Source organism: Sarcophilus harrisii, chromosome 4 (genome assembly GCF_902635505.1).
Source record: "Sarcophilus harrisii chromosome 4, mSarHar1.11, whole genome shotgun sequence".
In the NCBI taxonomy this organism is placed as follows: Eukaryota; Metazoa; Chordata; class Mammalia; order Dasyuromorphia; family Dasyuridae; genus Sarcophilus; species Sarcophilus harrisii.
The window spans coordinates 315,384,017-315,390,753 of record NC_045429.1 but is presented as its reverse complement, the minus strand read 5'-3'; the positions used below and the strand labels follow the sequence as shown (position 1 = coordinate 315,390,753).

Here is a 6,737-nt window from a genome sequence, read left to right as displayed (position 1 = left end):
CTCTCAACTCAATAGGATCTCAGGCATCCTATCATGCTAGAATCTAGAAAAATAAAAATTTAAAAATAAGGGGGTTACAAAAATGACAAATGGGAATCAAGATCCTGAATCCAAATTTGAGGTTTTTCACATTTTTTCTTTCCACAAACTATTTCCTGGTTCAGAAAGAAGGAATCTTGTTTTATAACAGAAAAGGAAAGGGTTTTGCTCTCCCTTTCCTTATCTATAAGATCCTGAATTTCCAGGAACCCTGATGCTCATAATCCATGCCATCTGCTCTTGTGTTAAAATTGAATTTCCACTGAAAGGGATCCTAAAATCAAAACACCAAGAAATATAGTGGCCAAATGCCAGAACCCTCAAACGAAGGAAAAAATACTCCAAGCAGCTAGAAAAACCCAATTCAAATATAGAGGAGCCACAATAAGGATCACCCAAGATCTAGCAGCATCCACATTAAAAGATCGAAGGGCCTGGAATATGATATTCCAAAAGGCTAAGGAATTCGGTATGCAACCAAAAATAACTTATCCAGCCATAATGAGCATCTTGTTCCAGGGAAGAAGATGATCATTCAACGAAATAAGTGAATTTCACCTATTTTTGGTGAAAAAACCAGAACTTAACAAGAAGTTTGATCTGCAAATATAGAACTCAAGAAAAACCTAAAAGGTAAAAGAAATCTTGGGAACTATATTTCTGCTGTAAACATGTATAAAAATAATGTATACCTTGTTCTAGAAATTAGAGGTGGAAAGGACATTGTATCAGAAAAAGGGTAAAGTGGGGTACTATATCTCACAAAGAGGCAAAGGAAACCTATTATATCTGAGAGAAAGAATGGAGGGGGATGAATATAGTGGGTATTTTACTGCATAAAGAATTGACTTAAGAGAAAAAATTTTAGACATATTCAATATATGGTGAAACTATCTCCATCTCATTGAAAAGAGAAGGAAAAGTGAAAAGGGAAGGAATAAGCTAAGCAGAAGGAACAGAAACTGAGAGGGAAAGGAGAAGATAGGGAGGAACTCTAAGGTGGGAGGAGGGATACTAAAAAGGGAGGGCTGTGAGAAGCAAGGTGCTATAAGTTTAATACTGGGTAGGGATAAGGGGAAAGAAGGGAAAAAGCATAAATAGGGGTTAACAAGATGGCAAGTAATACAGAATTGGTAATTTTAACTCATAAATGTGAATGGGTAAACTCCCCCATAAAGAGGAAGTGATTAGCAGAATGGATTAAAAGCCAGAATCCTACAATATGTTGTTTACAGGAAACACACCTGAAGCAGGGAGATACATGCAGAATAAAGGTAAAAGGATGGAGCAAAATCTACTATGCTTCAGGTGAAGTAAAAAAAAAGCAGGGGTAGCCATCCTGATCTCAGATCAAGCAAAAACAAAAATTGATCTAATTAAAAGAGATAAGGAAGGGCATTATACCTTGCTAAAGGGTAGCATAAATAATGAAGCAATATCAATATTAAACATATATGCACCAAGTGATGTAGCATCTAAATTCTTAAAAGAGAAATTAAGAGAGCTGCAAGAAGAAATAGATAGCAAAACTATAATAGTGGGAGATCTCAACCTTGCACTCTCAAAATTAGATAAATCAAACCACAAAATAAATAAGAAAGAAGTCAAAGAGGTAAATAGAATACTAGAAAAGTTAGATATGATAGACCTCTGGAGAAAATGAAATGGAGACAGAAAGGAGTACACTTTCTTTTCAGCAGTTCATGGAACCTATACAAAAATAGACCATATATTAGGACATAAAAACCTCAAACTCAAATGCAGTAAATCAGAAATAGTAAATGCATCCTTTCAGACCACGATGCAATAAAAATTACACCAACAAAAAGCTAGGGAAAAGTAGACGAAAAATAATTGAAACTAAATAATCTCATACTAAAGAATGATCGGGTGAAACAGCAAATCACGGACAGAACGAATAACTTCACCCAAGAAAATGACAATAATGAGACATCATAGCAAAATGCGTGGGATGCAGCCAAAGCAGTAATAAAGGGAAATTTCATATCTCTAGAGGCTTACTTGCATAAAGTAGAGAAAGAGAAGGTCAACGAATTGGGCTTGCAAGTAAAAATGCTAGAAAAGGAACAAATTAAAATCCCCCAGTCAAACACTAAACTTGAAATTCTAAAAATAAAAGGAGAGATCAATAAAATTGAAAGTAAAAAAAAAATTATTGAATTAATTATAAACTAAGAGTTGGTTCTATGAAAAAACCAACAAAATAGACAAACTCTCAGTAAATCTGATTAAAAAAGGAAAGAAGAAAATCAAATTTTTAGTCTTAAAATGGAAAAGGGAGAACTCACCACTAATGAAGAGGAAATTAGAGCAATAATTAGGAGTTACTTTTGCCAACTTTATGCAATCAATCTGACAACTTAAATGAAATGAAGAATACCTTCAAAATATAGCTTCCCAGATTAACAGAGGAAGAAGTAAATATCCTAAATAGTCCCATCTTAGAAAAAGAAATAGAACAAGTTATTAACAACTCCCTAAGAAAAATCCCAGGACCAGATGGATTTACATGTGAATTCTACCAAACATTTAAAGAACAATTAACCCCAATGCTATATAAACTATTTGAAAAAATAGGGACTGAAGGAGTCCTACCAAACTCCTTTTACAACACAGACATGGTACTGCTACCTAAACCAGGTAGGCTGAAAACAGAAAGAAAATTATAGACCAATCTCCATAATGAATATCTATGCTAAAATCTTAAATAAAATATTAGCAAAAAGATTACAGAAAATCATTCCTAGGATAATACACTATGATCAAGTAGGATTTATACCAGGAATGCAGGGCTGGTACAATATTAGGAAAACTATTAGTATAATTGACTATATCAATAAGCAAACTAACAAAAACCATATGATCATCTCAATAGATGCAGAAAAAGCATTTGATAAAATCCAACATCCATTCCTAATAAAAACTCTTGAGAGTATAGGAATAAATGGACTTTTTCTTAAAATAGTCAGGAGCATATATTTAAAACCATCAGTAAGCATCATATGCAATGGGAAAAACTGGAATCTTTCCCGGTAAGATCTGGAGTGAAGCAACGTTGCCCACTATCACCATTATTATTCAATATTGTATTAGAAACAGTAGCCTTGACAATAAGAGTCAAGAAAGAGATTAAAGAAATCAGAATAGGCTGTGAGGAAACCAAACTATCATTCTTTGCAGATGATATGATGGTATACTTAGAGAACCCTAGAGATTCTATGAAAAAGCTATTAGAAATAATCCATAACTTTAGCAAAGTTGCAGGTTATAAAATAAATCCCCATAAATCCTCAGCATTTTTATACATCACCAACAAAATCCAACAGCAAGAGATACAAAGAGAAATTCCATTCAGAATAACTGTCGACAGCATAAAATGTTTGGGAATCTATCTACCAAAGGAAAGTCAGGAATTATATGAGCAAAATGGCAAAAAACTTTCCACACAAATAAAGTCAGACTTAAACAATTGGAAAAATATTAAGTGCTCCTGGATAGGTCGAGCGAATATAATAAAGATGACAATACTCCCTAAATTAACCTATTTATTTAGTGCTATATCATTATTATATTATTTAATTGCTATATCAGACTTCCAAGAAAATATTTTAATGATCTAGAAAAAATAACAACAAAATTCATATGGAATAATAAAAGGTCAAGAATCTCAAAAGAATTAATGAAAAAAAAAATCAAATGAAGGTGGCCTAGCTGTACCTGATCTAAAACTATATTATAAAGCAGAAGTCACCAAAACCATTTGGTATTGGCTAAGAAATAGATTAGTTGATCAGTGGAACAGGTTAGATTCACAAGACAGAATAGTCAACTATAGCAATTTAGTGTTTGACAAACCCAAAGATCCTAACTTTTGGGATAAGAATTCATTATTTGACAAAAACTGCTGGGATAACTGGAAATTAGTATGGCAAAAATTAGACATGGACCCACACTTAACACTGTATACCAAGATAAGATCAAAATGGGTCCATGATTTAGACATAAAGAGCTAGATTATAAACAAATTGGAGGAACATAGGATAATTTATCTCTCAGCCTTGTGGAGGAGGAAGAAATTTGTGACTAAAGACGAACTAGAGACCATTATTGATCACAAAATAGAAAATTTTGATTACATCAAATTAAAAATCTTCTGTACAAACAAAACTAATGTAAACAAGATTAGAAGGGAAGCAACAAACTGGGAAAACATCTTCACAGTTAAAGGTTCTGATAAAGGCCTCATTTCCAAAGTATATAGAGAATTGGCTCTAATTTATAAGAAACCAAGCCATTCTCCAATTAATAAATGGTCAAAGGATATGAACAGACGATTTTCAGACGATGAAATTGAAATTATTACCACTCATATGAAAGAGTGTTCCAAATCATTATTAATGAGAGAAATGCAAAGTAAGACAACTCTGAGATACCACTACACACCTGTCAGATTGGCTAAGATGACAGGAAAAAATAATGATGATTGTTGGAGGGGATGCAGGAAAATTGGGACACTGATACATTGTTGGTGGAGCTGTGAATGAATCCAACCATTCTGGAGAGCAATCTGGAGTTATGCCCAAAACGTTATCAAACGGTGCATACCCTTTGATCCAGCAGTGTTTCTACTTGGCTTATACCCCAAGGAGATACTAAAGAAGGTTAAGGGACCTGTGTGTGCCAAAATGTTTGTGGCAGCCCTGTTTGTAGTGGCCAGAAACTGGAAAATGAATGGATGCCCTTCAATTGGAGAATGGTTAGATAAATTGTGGTATATGAATGTTATGGAATATTATTGTTCTGTAAGAAATGACCAGCAGGATGAATATCGAGAGGCTTGGAGAGAATTACATGAACTGATGCTAAGTGAAATGAGCAGAACCAAGAGATCATTATATACGTCAACAACGATACTGTATGAAGATGTAATCTGATGGAAGTGGATTTCTTTGAAAAAGAGACCTAATTCAGTTTCAATTGATCAATGATGGACAGAAGCAGCTACACCCAAAGAAAAAACACCGGGAAATGAATGTAAACTGTTTGCGTTTTTGTTTTTCTTCCTGGGTTATTTTTACCTTCTGAATCCAATTCTCCCTGTGCAACAAGAAAACTGTTTGGATCTGCACACATACATTGTATCTAGGATATACCAGGACATATTCAACATGTATAGGATGGCTTGCCATCTAGGGGAGGGGGTGGAGGGTGGGAGGGAAAAATCGGAACAGAAGTGAGTGCAAGGGATAATGTTGTAAAAAAAAATTACGCTGGCATGGATTCTGTCAATAAAAAGTTACTATAATAATAAAAATAAAATAAAATTGAATTTCCAGGTGCTATGGGGATCCTTATAATCCTGGTAGTCCACAGGGTTGAAGCCTATGCCCCCAGCCTATGAATTTTTTAATCTGATAGGAGGGCTGGAGACTGGCCCAAATGGAGCCCTATGCCAGGAGGGTGCTGAGGGAAGAACCAGGTCCTCCAAGCTGATCCCCCATGGATTAAAGGTAGGGGCTGCAGGCTAGACCCCCTAAAAAAGAACTGTAACTCCCATATGGCGAAGACTAGGCAGTGAAGGCTGCTAGGGCAGGAGTATAAGTCAGCCCATAGGCAGAGGAGACAGTCACAGAAACCCCAGCATCATAGTACAGACGGAGGAGCCCCTTGCAGCCTCCAATTGTTGCCACTGGGTAGCGCAATGGAAAGAGGGCAAGGCTCCATTTGGAAACTGTTGCTGAAGGAGGAATAACCGAGGAAGCTGGAGATGGCGGTTTTGGGCCAGCCTCTGGTTCACCTCGGGGTGGCAAGATGCCCTTCTTCTTGGCAGGTCGGGCCTTGGACACCCCTCCACCTGCTGACTGCTGCTACTACTGCTGCTGCTAGCTACATTTCATCCAGCAGTAGTTCTTAAACCATACCTGGACTTGGGATTCTTAGAGGTTGATTTTGCCTGCTACATCCTCTCGCATGAAGATATCAAGGTATCGAATCTTTGAAAAAAGGTCTTCCAGGATGGTGAGTCGAGTCCCAGTGAATGTGATTCACTCTCGGCTCTGCTTCTGTGACGTGTATGAAAAGCCATCTGTGGATGTGCCATGTAGTCTAGTATCTCCAAGACAGCTGCAGCCAGGGCCAAAGCATTGACTGAATAATAGATAAGGGTGACTTGAGATCAGAGAACATCATGTTTCCAGGATCAGGGACCCAGTGATCCAGGCTGAAGGGATGGTGGGAATGGCCAGTCATGGGTGCAGTAAACCAACCACCTCCAAGTAATCACAAAGAAGAAAAAAAAGAGAAGAGGAATTATAGAGCCCCTCCTTCAGGAAAAGATCTGGAGGTGGGAAAGCACCTTAGCACTTACCCAGTCCCAGAGACCCAGGGAGGCAGAGGAGGGACAGAGTTCTAGAAAGCTACATGAAAGGAAGAAAAATTCAGAGAACCAGGGTGAGAGACATGAGAAGGATTTGGGATGTGATGGTAAGAGCATGTGAGAAACTCTCTGGAACAAAGAAGACACAAAGAGAAAAATTCAGATTAAGAGAGACTCCCATGAAGAGCACTCCAGGACTAAGCTAGAGCTGTAAATATTCATTTCAGAAACTTAACATTTCATTTTAAATTCGATGAAGATGTGGAATATTTGTAATGCTTCATTATAGATAAGACAATGT

General features: G+C 36.7%; 1 pseudogene; it reads right to left on the bottom strand.

Annotated features, from left to right (window-relative positions):
• Positions 1–223: 223 nt before the first annotated feature.
• Positions 224–6,276, bottom strand: LOC100929497 (annotated as a pseudogene).
• Between the last annotated feature and the right edge of the window lie 461 nt (positions 6,277–6,737).